At 40.3% G+C, this 15,051-nt stretch overlaps 1 protein-coding gene and 1 pseudogene across 7 annotated transcripts in view; one reads left to right on the plus strand and one right to left on the minus strand.

Annotated features, from left to right (window-relative positions):
* Positions 1 to 6,720: 6,720 nt before the first annotated feature.
* LOC118997045 (60S ribosomal protein L9-like) lies at positions 6,721 to 7,309 on the minus strand (annotated as a pseudogene).
* Positions 7,310 to 11,755: 4,446 nt separating this feature from the next.
* The window catches only part of MTRF1 (mitochondrial translation release factor 1), a 62,262-nt gene continuing 58,966 nt past the window's right edge, over positions 11,756 to 15,051 (plus strand). For 2 of the 7 annotated variants that reach the window (XM_037060368.1, XM_037060377.1), the window contains exon 1: positions 11,898 to 12,024. The gene's annotated coding sequence lies outside the window, so the exon portion shown is untranslated. Of the gene's footprint in view, positions 11,791 to 11,893; positions 12,029 to 15,051 lie in introns of those variants that run through there. The other 5 variants (XM_037060350.1, XM_037060386.1, XM_037060343.1 and 2 more) reach the window with 5 other exon arrangements.

A 15,051-nucleotide genomic window follows, 5' to 3' on the forward strand; every position in this document is an offset into this window, starting at 1 on the left:
TGCTCCATGTGTCCCTTCCCCTAACTCATACCTGTTGGGGCAGAGGGGGGAGAAAGGGTGAGGACATCCTATATATCTTTCTAATATTTCCTGGACACCTTGAGTTCTGGTCCCCATTTCAAATCCCTATTTGGGGCGCTCCCTCTTGGCTGCACCCTGTTACAATACATACAATGCAGGTTTAATTTTAAGGAATATGTAGCTCTGACCAGTTAGGTTTTGGTATTGTCCCACAAAGCAAAACGTTGCTGATTGGATTCTGGCCAGGATACATTGTCTGGATTGCAGGTTGCATTCCTGGTTGGGAGTGTGTGAGAGGCAACAGATTGATGTGAACAGATTGATGGCAACATTCATGTGAATGTTTCTCTCCCTCTCTTTACCTCTCCCTCCCCCTCTCTGTAAAAATGTTTTATAAAGGAATATGTAAATATTGGGTACAGAAACTTATTTTTACATGTTCTGGATATTGTACATGGTTGTGAGACTACAGCATAATTGATGGATAGTTGCATTAAATGGTCTGTAATTAGAGCCAGGTTGCAGCTTATTTAATTTTTTTTCTCCTCTAGCCTTATTTGAGATGGTAGAGGTAAGAGTTCTAGGAACCCATCTCTATCAATGTACTAGCTGTCATTCTTGTGAGAGGCTGGGTTTGGCTATAGTGAAGTTTTTTTGAAGACTCTTTTAGTACATTTGCCCATTTCATGATGGCTGATTTACAAGTGCACCTACCCACACTGCACTTGAGTGTTAAGCAGTTTTTGACCAAAAATAGGCATCACCTTCATGTTCCACCCTCCCTATTCACCTAATCTCTGCCTGAGAGATCATTTTGTTTGTTTGTGTATGTGTGTGTTTCCCCTATGAAAGAAGTCCTCAAAGGGAAATAGTCTGCCAATGTGGAAGGAGTGAAACAAAAAAATGGTAGAATCACTAAAAGGCATCAAGATTGACAAGTTCAAAAACTGTTTTGAGCATTGGAAAAAATGTCTTCATAAGTGTATTGAATCCAGTGGAGCATACTTTGAAGGTGACTAAAGTTTAAACATGTAAGAATAAATACACAATTTTTAATAAATAAATTCTGGGTTTGGGGGAACACCCCTCATATATATACACACACATACACACAGTATAGATTACATTGTATACCTCAGTTTAGACCACTTTGGATGTAAGTTGGAAAACACTTCATAAAGAAAAAAATGTTTTAAACTTTAATGCTCATAATGGTTATTTGAAAACTACTTATGAAGGACATTTGAAGGAGAAAAACATAGGAAATAAGATTATTGAAATAAAGGTTTGAAAATGTACAATTTAAAACCAAGTAAATGATTTGGGACTTCCAGCCAAGATGGAGGCTTAGGTAGACATACTGTGCCTCCTTACACAACCAAAAGGACATCAATTTAAAGCCAAAAAAAACCCCAGAACTGACAGAAAATCGAACTGTATGGAAGTCTGACAGCCAAGGAGTTAAAGAGGAAACATTCATCCAAACCGGTAGGAGGGGTGGAGATGGGCAGCTGGGCGGAGAGGACTCGCAGCAAGGTGGTGGCTGGGGCATGGGAATGGGCAAGGAGGTGGCTGCCAGCGAGGTGGCAGATTGTGGAGTGGGGCAGGCAAGGCTGCAACTGGCCGGCAAGGCAGGAGCTGGTGGACCTGGCAAGGCAGAGACTGGTGGAGCAGGTGGTCCCACATTCGTGCGCAGATAAACTGGGAAGAACAACTGAGAAGCTAAACATACCGCACAACCCAGGGTTCCAGTGGGGAAATAAAGCCTCAAACCTCTCATTGAAAACCCCTGTAGGGGTTGAGGTGGCAGGTGGAGACACTCCCAGCCTCACAAGAGGGTTCATTGGAGAGACCCACAGTATCCTAGAACATTCACAAATCCACACACCCGGGAATCAGTACCAGAAGGCCCCCTTTTGATTGTGGGTAGTGGGGTAACGGACCAGCAGAGAGCAGAGCAAGTGCCATTGTTGCCTCTCAGACCCCTTCCAGACATACAGCAAGCATCACAAGACAATGACGTAGGTTACTCTGCCCTGGGGAACACCTAAGGCTCTGCCCCTTACTATGTAACCAGTGTGTCCAGACAAAAAAAAAAAAGGCCCAAGTGAAAGAACCGATCAAAGCTCCAGAAAAAAACACAACTAAGTGATGAAGAGATAGCCAACTAATCAGATGCACAGTTCAAAACACTGGTAATCAGGATACTCACAGAACTGGTTGAATTTGGTCACAAATTAGATGAAGAAATGAAGGCTATGCTAAGTGAAATAAAGGAAAATGTATAGGGAACCAATAGTGATGGGAAGGAAACAGAGACTCAAATCAATGGAGTGGATTGAAAGGAAGAAAGAAACATCCAACCAGAAAACTATGAAGAAACAAGAATTCGAAAAAATGAGGAGAGGCTTAGGAACCTCCAAGATATCTTTAAATGTTCCAACATCCAAATTATAGGGGTATCAGAAGGAGATGAGGAAGAGCAACAAATTGAAAACTAATCTGAACAAATAATAAAGGAGAACTTCCCCGATCTGGCAAAGGAAATAGACTTCTAGGAAGTCCAGGAAGCTCAGACAGTCCCAAAGAAGTTGGGCCCAAGGAGGAACACACCAAGGCACATCATAATTACATTACCCAAGATTGAAAAATAAGAAGAGAATCTTAAAAGCAGCAAGAGAAGAGTTACCTACAAAGGAGTTCCCATAAGACTATCAACTGATTTCTTAAAAGAGACCTTACAGGCAAGAAGGGGCTAGAAAGAAGTATTCCAAGTCATGAAAGGCAAGGACCTACATCCAAGACTGCTCTACCCAGCAAAGAATGGAAGGGCAGATAAAGTGGTTCTCAGATAAGGTCAAGTTCAAGGAGTTCATCATCACCAAACCATTATTATATGAAATGTTAAAGGGACTTATCTAAGAAAAAGAAGATAAAAAATACGAACATTGAAAGGACAGCAAACTCACAGTTATTAACAACCACACCTAAAACAAAACAAAAGCAAACTAAGCAAACAACTAGAACAGGAACAGAAACACAGAAATGGAGATCACATGGAGGGTTAGTAACAGGGGAGTGGGAGGAGGAGAAAAGGGCAAAAGGTACAGAGAATAAGTAGCATAAATGGTAGGTAGAAAATAGACAAAGGGAGGGTAAGAATGGTATGGGAAATGTAGAAGTCAACTTACATGTATGACCCATGAACATGAACTAAAGGGGGGGGGATGTGGGTTGGAAGGGGTATGCAGAGTGGAAGGGAGTGAAGGGGGAAAAATGGGACAACTGTAATAGCATAATCAATAAAATATATTAAAAACAAATAAGCCCTGGCTGGTGTATCTCAGTGGACTGAGCGCGGGCCTGTGAACCACACGATCGCGGTTCGATTCCCAGTCAGGGCACATGCCTGGGTTGCAGGCCAGTTCCTGGTTCCCAGCAGGGGGCGCACGAGAGGCAACCATACATTGATATTTCTCTCTCTCTCTCTCTCCTTCCCTTCCCCTCTAAGATAAATAAATAAAATCTTAAATAAATAAATAAAATTTAAATAAATACATAAATAAATAAAATGTAACTTAAAAAAATAAAAAATAAAAACAAATAAAAACAAAGTAAATGATTTTTAAAAAATACTTAGGGTGATAATGGAAAAGAAACTTAGGGTGATGGAAGAGATGAAATTGCCAAGAAGTTGTGAGAGACAATACTAAATGATCTTGTTAACAAACCAGACTTTAAACAAGGCTAATACTAGTTTACAGTGAGTTACCAAGATTATTCTTTGAACTCTTTTTTTTTAAAGTAAAGAAGGTAGTAGGTTGACCTTTTAAGCCCTCTTAAACATCTTGACAGAAAATTGTTTCAATAATGCCAGCAGGTGGCGCATTTCATATCTTTTTTTTCAAGCTAAGAAAAATTTTTAGAACGAGTATAAAAATGCTGCCTTTTTATCCTTTGTATTCTGCTTGTCTCAGGAAAAATAAAAATAATATCAAGAAAATAATCTTTGTTTTGCTACTTCCTTTCCACCTTAGTGTTACCTTGAATTTTGTATTACATTACTAAATAATTCCCAATTTCATTTTTTCTATAGTAAAATAAACCTGATTAAAATCCCAAGGTATTGCTAATCTTCACATTGTGGGATTCTAACCAAATAAAAATCTAGTAACCTGCTGCTATGACACTCAATACTCAAGAGGCAGGTGTTGATATAAGAGAAAGTGGTTTATTTGTAGATGCTGGCCATCTGGAAGATGTGGGACTCATGTCACAAAGCCCAGCTCCACTTCTCAGTGGAGGCAGAGGTTTTTATGGAGGGAGAGGGCAAAAGGACAAAAAGATTAAGGGAGGGAGGGTGTGTTGCAAAGTTTTCTACATGCAGGCAAACATAGTCCATTCCAATAAGGCAAGTGATTGTCCAGTGTGCACCATCCTGGTTTAGTCATCCTGGCTCCACAGTGGAAGGTCAGCAAATCTCCCAGAGCTGGAATGCCTGAAGATCTTTTGAACTAGTTCCTAGGATTCTTATACAAATATGTTGTTCATCTATAAGTTACATACTAGTCAGAGTCAGCACTTACAGAAACAATGTCAAAAGAATTGTTGGTTGAGTTACAATTTCCCACTGTTAAAATTTTTCATCATTGCAGGATGCCTCAAGATGTGGTTGAGAGCCTAAACTCCATGGAACCAGAAAGCCAAGTGCATCTTCACAATGTGCTATGAGCTATATCTCCAGAGTGCTATGGCCTGTGTGCAGGACTTTATGTTGCTTTCAGCGCCTCTGAAAATTTCCCAAAGGTTTCACCTTAGCCTAATCTTTACACCCACTCTTATCTGATTCCTCCCCAAAATTGCCTGGAGCTGAGGAAGTCCTAATGCTCAGCTTCTCTCAGGGAAAGCCCTGTGGACCAAAAAAAAAAAAGTGTGACTGAGACATAAACTCTCAGGGTGATATGATCGTAAAGTCCTAACTGGGCAGGTAGTAGTCACACCACAGGCGTATAACTTCTTTAGTAAGAGGGTTTGGGGTTTTTTTGTTTGTTTGGGGGGGTTTTGCCTGTATTAAGTCCTATCCATTGTTTCTGTGCACCTAGGTAAACACACCTTTGAAATATCTCTTCAAGACAACATGTAATTTTGTTAACTAACCAGTAATCTAGTCTCCATCTTCATGCACTTCCCTCCTTAATGTCAAATGCATAAAAGAAACTGCAAAACTGTATTCTTGGGAGCATTTTAGATCTCACTCCCCAGCATATGGCATCAGTTTGGCTCAAATAAACTTTATAAAAATTCTTTACAGCAGCTATTTTTTTTTTAATTTTGAGAGGACATTTATTAAAGTTGGGGACAGTGAAACAAGGAAGGGCTTAGGATAGAAGAAATAACAGGAGAGCCTAGGCAGAGTTGTTTTGGCTCTCCGTAGATGTTATAGGGGAAAAAAAGTGGTCATAGGCAGGGCCGCTTTGGCTCACTGGTAAATCCAAGAAAAGTGGGCCTTAGAGACAGGTTCCAGGGCTTAGCCTGAGATGAGCTACTGCTGCCCATTGCTCTCTGGTTCCAAGTCTTTTGGGGACCCTTAAAGTTTAGGAAATGCTCGCCTTTGAGGGAAGAAAGTCATTGGCGTGCTCCCTGGAGGGAAAGCATGCTATACAACAGCAATTTTCAAATGGTGTGCCATAAAAAATTTTAAAATAAGCAGCACCTGACTTATTAATCAGGGACACTGACCTCTTTCCCCTTAGATTGTCAAATAAGAAAATGACGACAGCCAACACAATAGCTGTCCAGTGTGAATGGTAATTTTGGGGGGTGTATGTGGAATTTTAGTAATTACGTTACGTGTACCATGACATGACAAAGGTTGAAAATTGCTGCTCCACAGCCCAAGGTGGACACTTTATTGATGTGAAATCCTGCAGAAGGATACAAATCAACCTTCCGTTACTACTGCAGACACGAGTGTCCTTGAAATCTTTAAAGTGATCCGGAGGTCTCCAAGAGTGAAAATCTGTTAAAATCCCTATTCTCTACCTTTTTGGTTTTGGGGCTGAGTTTGCTTTAAATGGATCTGAAAACCAGTCCCACCTATTGTTGTTTTAGATTGCCTTCCTTTGGCGGGGGGAGAGGTCATTTAGTTTTTCAAGAGGATACCAAATTGTCAGTGCCCATCACAAATTCATTCAACAACAGCAGAAAAAAAGCCATAGTCAACTTTACTGTGAGAAATATTTCAGACATCATAGCTCTTGTTTGTAACTTAATCAACTGCTATTTTTATTAAATCAAAATTTAAATTATTTGTTCAAATTTTTATCCTGTAGTATAAAAGACTCTTTAGAAGGTTTTTTTTTCCAGTTTAAGAGAAAAGTCCCAAATCAATACGTGGCTTTTTTTGCATCCTTAAAATATCACTAGTAGTTCTGGCCAGTGTGGCTCTGTTGATTGGGCGTTGTCCTGCAAATGAAAGATCAAGAGTTCAATTCCTGGTGAGGGCACATGCCTAGGTTGCATGTTAAGTCTCCAGTGGGAGCATGTGTGAAAGGCAACAAATTAATGTCTCTCATGTCAATGTTTCTTTTCCTCCTTTCTCCCTCCCTTCCCTGCCAAAATCAATAAGCATGTCCTTGAGTGAGGATAAAAACTAAAGATATATATGAGGAATCATTTGTCATCTTAAAGTTTCTATAGCTGGACAACTTAGATCTTATTATCAGCCCGATGCACTGTTTCTTTTTTAGAAACAGATAACATCCAAAAATTTTCTGCTCTCCTGTTTTTAACGGCTGTGGCTCATTCAATCAAAGCAGCTCAATTTGATACAAGTTCATTATCATTTCCTTCAAGAATCAACTGATCTTTCTGGGCTTGAGATACTGAACAAGCAATGCCTGGCCTCATCCAAACCCTGCAGATGTATTTTTTCATTCAGGAAATTTCTGATTTCAACAAGAGAACCATTCTCCTGAAGAACAACATTGATGGGGAAGTGAGAGTTCACAGACCTCATCTTGTAACGGAAGGCCAGTGTAACACCATTGATCATGTTCTATGCATGACTGCAGATAGTTTGAATAGCAACCAGTTCCTTTATATTTCCCCACCACTTGTCATCCGAGAGCCTCTTCTTTTTCTTTCCCAGGAGACTCAATTCTACATTGATGTAATTGAAGTCCTGCAGGGTGCCTCTAGATCCCTTCACTGTAACTGTGCATTCCTTCAGAGTGACATCAACATTTCCTGGAATATTGACAGTCTGATTGCTGAGGGTGGTCTTCATCCTTGCAGTAGATCAGGCAAAAAGAGCTAGAAGAAGTTATTTAACTTCATAAAATGATTCAATAAAATAACTTTCATAAGTCTTTTTCAAACATTAAAGAATACATTTTCTTTTATAGCTTTCTTGTTCACAATAATACTCATTACAAAACTTCAGGAAATCCAGAATACTATAAGTGTTAGCAAACAGGGGCCAAGGGGGTACAATATACTATTACCAAAAGGACTTCCTACTAAGTTCACATTGTCTGCCACCAGAAGAAAAACATCTCTCAGTGCCAGAGATTTGTGAAAAGGAAAGGAAATGTTTATTTAAAGCTATACAGACTTAAGGTAGTGACCTAATGCCTTCATTAAAATGTCAAAGTCCTTTAGGATACCCACAGACAAACACACATAAGTGCTTCCTTCTCCCTCTGCCCTACTTTGGGGTCCCGTAACTCAGGAAAAGAAGTAGATTCAGGCTCCTGACACCATCAGCTATGTCATCAGCCAGGATCAAGCCGCGTGGTTCTCCTCTGCAAAACTGTGGGGGTCTCCACCGTGGCCAAAGCCATGTGGTTCTCCCCTCCACCAAAGCTGTCGGGGCTTGCACTCTGGCAAAATTGCGTGGTATTCTTTCAGCAAAGCTGTGGGAGGTCCCCACCCTGGCCAAAGCCCCATGGTTCTCCCTCACTAAGGCTGCAGGGGGTTGCCACTCTGCCAAAGCCAAGTGGGGGTTCTCTGCTAAAGCCACCTGGTGCTTCTCCCTCACATAGCTGTGGAGGTCCCCACTCTGGCCAGAGCTGCGTGGTTCTCCCCTTAACAGCTGCTGTGCCTGGGTTTAAATCCCCATGCCAATCCTCCTCTGCAGCCCCTTTTCCGACTCCTTCCGCAATCGGCTACACTTGCCAGCACTCCTGTGTCCATCCAGCTTTACTGGGCTGCCATAGTGGGTCTGGGCAGGGGTGGCCCCATGGCATGGAACCAATCATCTCCAAGCTCTCACACAGACACTGTCACCTGGGGGACCTGCCCCCAGTTACATCTCGGGTGGAAGTCACTTCCATCCGCCTGGCTCAAAGCATAGCCACAGCTATTTAACATATCTATGCAACCAGTTAAAGGTTATAGATATGTTCAATGACCATGCCAGAGGTTAGCTGCAAAGCTGTTGCTGTTGAAAACAGCTCTCAATGGCCCTGTTCCATGTGTCCCTTCCCCCAACTCACACCTGTAGGGGAAGGGGTGAGGACATCCTATATATCTTTCTAATATTTCCTGGACACCTTGAGTTCTGGTCCCCATTCCAAATCCCTATTTGGGGCCCCACTCTGGGCTGCACACTGTTTCATAAGGAGAAAAATATTACCTATAATTCAACCAGACTTTTAAATATATATGCATTACATATGGCTTTTAAAATGGAATAGTTTGCTGAATTTTTGAACATCCTCTTTCACTTAATATGTGTGGCTATCTTTGCATATTAATAAATATATCACATTAGTTTCTTTCTTAAAACATGGAGGAGGAAGCAATATTTATAGTACCAAACATAAATGTCTTAAGGGTTTTTTTAAAATTGAGGAATAACACAAAGTTCATAAAGTTTCATTATCTCAATAAATTTTTGTGTATGTGTTTCAGTTTGCTTGGGCTGCCATAACAAATTATCATCTATTGGGTAGCTTAAACAATAAAAATTTATTTCTCAGAGTTTGGGACGCTAGAAAATTCAAGATCAAGGTGCTGGCAATGTGTTTCTCTTTTTTAAAAAATATTTTATTTATTTATTTTCAGAGAGGAGAAAGGAAGGAGAAAGAGAGGGAGAGAAACATTGTTGTGTGACAGAAACATCAATCAGTTGCCTCTTGCATGCCCCCGAATTGGGACTTGCCCACAACCTAGGCATGTGCCCTGACATGGGAATTGAACTGGTGCGACCTTTTGGTTCACAGTGGCACTCAATCCACTGAGCTACACCAGCCAGGGCTGGCAAGGTGTGTTTCATTCTGAAGCCTCTTCTCTTGGTCTGTAGTTAGTTGCCATCTTGCTGTGTGTTTACATGACCTCTTTGTGCTTGGCAGGGGTTGGGGAGAGGACAGAGACTGACCAAAAACACCCTTTCGTGTCTTATAAGGGTATTAATCCTATCAGACCAGGGGTCTACCTTTATGGTATCATTTAACTTTAATCACCTCCTTAAAAGCCCTATATCCAGTACAGTCACAGTGAAGTTAGCTTCAATATATTGAATTTGGAGGTGGGGGTGGGGCACAGTTCAGTCCATAGCAGTCTGAAGATTAAGCATTATATATAAGAGTTTGTATATCTACACACATCAAAATAAAGAAACAAATGATTTTGTTGTGTAATTTAAGAGAATGACTTGTATGGTCTTTTGGAATTTGTTTTCAATTGGAACATGAGTGCCATGTGGACAAAGATTTTTTCTTTTCTGCTCATTGCTAAATTCTTATGTCTAGAACAGTAAGGAGCATATAACTGGTGTTCAATATTTACTGAATGAGTATTTTCTTTCTTTTTGTTAAAAAGGTTTTATTTAACCACCCTGGCTGGTGTGCTCAGTGGATTGAGTGCTAGCCTGTGAACCAAAGGGGTTGCAGGTTCAATTCCCAGTCAGGGCACATGCCTGGGCTCAGGAGAGATCCCCAGCAGGGGCCACAAGAGAGGCAACCACAAGTTGATGTTTCCCTCCCTCTCTTTCTCCCTCCCTTCCCCTCTGTAAAAATAAATAAAATCTTTTTAAAATTATAACAAAAGATTTTACTTATTTATTTTTAGAGAGGAAGGGAAGAAGAGGGTCAGAAACACTGATCAGTTGCCTCTCACGCAATTCTCGTGAGCCTCTCCATTGCGCCACGTAGAGGTTGTGCCTCTACACGGCTCAACCCAGGCATGTGCCCTGACTGGGAATCAAACCTGACCCTTTGGTTCACAAGCTGGCACTCAATCCACTGAGCCACACCAGCCAGGGCTCTTTTTTTCTTTTCTTTTCTTTTCTTTTCTTTTCTTTTCTTTTCTTTTCTTTCTTTCTTTCGGGGCTTAGGAGTCACAGATCATTAAGACAAATCAATTGCCTTGATTAAATGTCTGCTCTATCACTTACTTCTAGTTCTTTTTTTTTTATCTTGGAAAAGTTTTTACTAAAGGTCTCTGTACCTTAGTTTTCACTTATGAAAAATGGGTATTCTAAGTTTGTTGTAAGGATAAAATGAATTCACAGGTTTAAATTGTATAGAATAGTATGTAACATGTTGATAGAAGTAAATCGTTTTTTTTTAAATATTTTATTTATTTATCTTTAGAGGAGAAGGGAAGGAAAGAAGGAGAGAAACATCAATGTATGGTTGCCTCTTGTGTGTGCCCTGCTGGGAACTGGCCTGCAAGCCAGGCATGTGCCCTGACTGGGAATTGAACCATGATCTTGTGGTTCATAGGCCCGCGCTCAATCCACTGAGCTACACTAGCCAGGGCAGAAGTAAATAGTTTTAAGTAGGTAATAAAGATATTCACCTTTATGGCCAATTCTCCTTCTTATATGTACAGTCATTACCTAAGAAAATATTCTAGGAAGTTGGTAACATGAGATTCTTTTTGCCTGTGCTTTTTAGGAAGAAATATTGCGGCACACAGGTCAAATGACTTGTAAATGTGGTTGCTAAAGGCTGTCTCCTATTGGAATATTTAAAGTAAGGTAATGTTTGCATTCCCCTGGAATTATTTGGATTTTTAAATTCTTTACTTAATTGGTCATTTACAATCTATGATCCCAAGTTGAGCTCCTAAATTCTGTATGTGCATGCAACATCTATAAAATCACTAATTTGTATGTAACTGTACAGTCTATACTTTGGATCCCATTATGATTTTAAAAAATATAAATTTATACACTCATTTAGTCATTAGGTATTTTCTCAGGCAATGGAAGCTGAAAGTGAAGCTATTAACATGCAGAATCCCCTACACTTTTGAATCCTGAAAAGGGGAATCCTCATAAAAGAAATTAAGGAATCACTTTACTGATTCCATATATAAGGAAATTCTTGTAACTACATTAATATATAGTAAATCTTGATCTCTTCATCAAAACTGTAGATTATATACCCTTCTGGTCCCAAGATTATGGCCAGAGGGATAACAAGGTCACCAAGAATAACTTGGAAGTTGCCAAGGACTTGTTTTAAAGTGTTTTCAAGTCTGACCGAGAACTCTGACATTTAGGAAGAATTAAGAAATAAACTGTAGAAAACTCTTTCATGGGTTTGCATGAGCTGAAAACCAAACCTCTACCTTTGGCCCAGAGGATGGGAGCACGGCGCCTGTCAGGAGAGAAACTACAACTCCCAGGATTCTTGGGCGGACGCTACTGGGAGTTTCAGTACTTTCTGCCCCGGGCCGCTGCCTCCCACTCCCGCCCTTCCCACGCCCCTTCCCGCGCCCCTCTTATCGCAACCCAGGCCCTGGCTCCCGTTCTGTGTGAGTACGCCGCGTAGTCGCTTCTGGGGAACTTTTCTCCCTTTGTTATTATTATTATTATTTTTTTTTGTTCTCGCAGTCCTTCTCTCGTCGAGACCGAGGTGGACCCGGGACTCCGTGCTAACCCGGAAGAAGTGATCCAGGAAGTGAAAGTGATTTCGTGCCTCTCTGGCTGAACTGTAGCGAGTTAGAGAAGGTTCCGCTTCTATAAGGAAAGCTGACTTCTTTTTCATTGTAGGTACTCGTAAATCGTTTCTCTTTTATGATCTTAAAAAGTCTTTTTTCTTTCTCCAGTTTATTTTCCATGTTCCCTCCTTATGGGATTGTTCCCTGTACCGAATCACACAGTATGGCTTAAACGTGCTGCTCTCGCCCAGGGTTACTGTCACTTTTGTTATACCGACGCTGAGAATTGTTCTAAGAGTTATCAGAGTTATCCTGTTAACTGGTGGTTGGTTGAGAAAACTTGCTGTTCTCAGGTATAGTCCTAGAGAGTAAACGTCTTGGTTTTTTCCCCCCTTAACAGTTGAGGTTCATGACCTTCAGAATTACTTATTCTACTACTGTTCGAAAAATGGAAATTTTATCTAGAAGTGTGCTAACAAAACTGTTTACTATACTTTTATTTTGTCCCTTTGCAAATGGACACACCTCTGATGTGCTTGAGACTCGATGTAAAGACACATAGAAACTTCTGCTGGAGAACTGTAACATTTGTAGTTACTAGGCATAGGTCTTCCACAGTCCTTTTCTGCATGTAATTCAGTGTGTTAAAGTTCATTAGTAAGCCCTGCAAACTTTGAGTATTTTAGAGACAATTCTCAATATTTTATTTCCTAGGTGATAATGTAATGGTTTATAAGTTAGTAGATTTATAATGATCAAATGAGCTAATATATGAATGCATCTCCTTGCGTCGGGGCACCAGAGACTCTAAAGGTTGATTTTGATACATTTTGACCTTTATTTCAACTTTGAACCACAGAATTTTAGGGGCAAAATGTTATTCTTAGAACCTTTCTTAATAAAACTGCACTGTACTTTTGTTAGCTCTTGATTATCTCTGTTAGAGGAGAAGACAAATAATTATTGTACACAGCCAGTTTCACCTAACCTGTAATTTTTAAGTGACTTTTTTCTTGATTGTAAAAGATATATACATGCTGTAAGTATAGAAGACTAGGAAAACACTAAAAAGTAGAAAAAATAGAAAGCAAACAAGTGGTATCCATAATTCCACAACTAAGAATCATCTTAACATTTTGATATATTTACTTTTTAGTTTTTTTTAAAAAATATTTTGTACCTTTTTCACATTTATATCATATAATGTGGAAAAACTTTGAAAACAAGTTGATCCTTGACCAGGGGTTAGGGGCAACAACCCTCCTAGTCAAAAAATTTTCATATAACTTTTAATACTCCAAAAACTTAATTAGTCATCCTGATTACACTTGTTAAATTGATTCTAGGACCCCCACAAATACCAACATCCCAGATGCTCAATCATTTATATAAAGTGCTATAGAACAATGCATGTAGTTGGCCATTTGCCTTCACAGATTCCCAACAATTGATTGAAAATACTGTTTTCAGCTGCAGTTGGTTTAATCTATGGATGTGAAATCAGGGGATACAGAGGACTGATTATATATTTATTTGAAAAATTCAAAGTGTAGGTAGACCTGTGTAGTTCATACCTGTATTATTTAAGGTCCAAGTGTAATTATCACCATTGCCTTTTATTACCATACCTTCTACTTTCTTTTTCTTAAATTATATTTTATTGATTATGCTATTACAGTTGTCCTTATTTTTCCGCCTTCGCTCCCCTCCACCCTGTGCTTGCTACTCCCGCACACAATCCCTCTATCATTGTTCATGTCCATTGATGATTCATATAAGTTCTTTGGCTACTTCATTTTCTTTACTGTACTTTATATCCTCATGGGTATTCTGTAACTACCTATTTGTACTTCTTAATCCCCTCACCCATTCTCTTCCACTCGCCTCCCATCTGGTAACCTTCTGGTAACTAACTTCTTTTCTCTTGATTTTAAGAGTTCTCTGTCTTTAACCTTTGGCCTTTTAATAATGATGTGACTTGAAGTGGGCCTCTTTGCATCCATCAAAATTGGGACTCTCTATACTTTCTGGACTTGCATGTCTATTTCTTTCACCAAATCAGAGACGTTTTCTTTCACTATTTTTTCAGATAGATTTCCAATTTCTTGTTCTTTCTTTTTTCTTTGTGGCACCCCCGTGAGGCGAATGCTGTCCCAGAGACTGTTTATACTACCCTCATTTTGGGGGGTTGTTTTTTGCTTCCTTATGTTCCAAATCATTAGTTTGATTCTTGGCTTCATTCTACTGTTGTTTCCCTATAAATTGTTTTTTATTTCAGTTAGTGTATCCTATGTGTCTGACTGGGTCATTTTTATGCTGTTGAGGTCCTTACTAAGTTCCTTGAACATCCTTATAAACATCATTTTGAACTCTGCATGATAGATTGCTTACCTCCATTTCATTTAGCTTTTTCTCTGGAGTTTTGATCTCTTCTTTCATTTGGACCATGTTTTTTTGTCTTACCGTTTTGGCAGCCTCCCTGTGTTTGTTTCTATTTATTAGGTAGAGTTGCTTTGACTTCATGTCTTGACAATGTGGCCTAATGTAGTAGGCTTCAAGCAGTGACCAGTGGCACAGCCTCCCTATCATCCAAGCTGGGTACTCCAGGTGTGCTGTGTGTGTGGGCTGAGTACACCCTCCTCATGTAGTTGAGCCTGATTGCTGTTGCCAGATCAGTGGGAGGGAGTTACCAAGGCCAGTCAGCTGCAAGGTCTGGCTATGACCACTGACTTCCAGCTTCCACACTCTGTGGAGGATCAGCTATACAAGAGTAGGTCAGTGGTGCTGCTTTGTGGTCCCTGGGATTTCCCTGATGGTGCAGGCCAGGGTCAGCCCCCACCTGTGTTTTGCCCCGGGGCACTCAGGCACTCTTGCCTGAGCTTTAAAGCAATCTGAGATGGCTGCTACTGGTGCTAGGCTTGGAAATTCTCCAGTGAAGCCAAGCTGTAACTGTAATCATTCTGCCCTAGGGCTCATTGAAGCCAGCTGTTGTTCCATGGTTTGATAGGATTTAGGAGCCAAGACCAGCCATTGCTACGGAAAAGCAGCTTGGGTGGGCTCGTAAGTTGGGTGGGGTAGAGCCTCTGTAAATCTCCAAGGTGGGTCACACAGTGTTAGCCAGGTTGATGTAGTCTC

Source organism: Sturnira hondurensis, unplaced genomic scaffold (assembly GCF_014824575.4).
Source record: "Sturnira hondurensis isolate 20B ecotype Veracruz unplaced genomic scaffold, ASM1482457v3 Scaffold0001074, whole genome shotgun sequence".
NCBI classification, from domain to species: Eukaryota; Metazoa; Chordata; class Mammalia; order Chiroptera; family Phyllostomidae; genus Sturnira; species Sturnira hondurensis.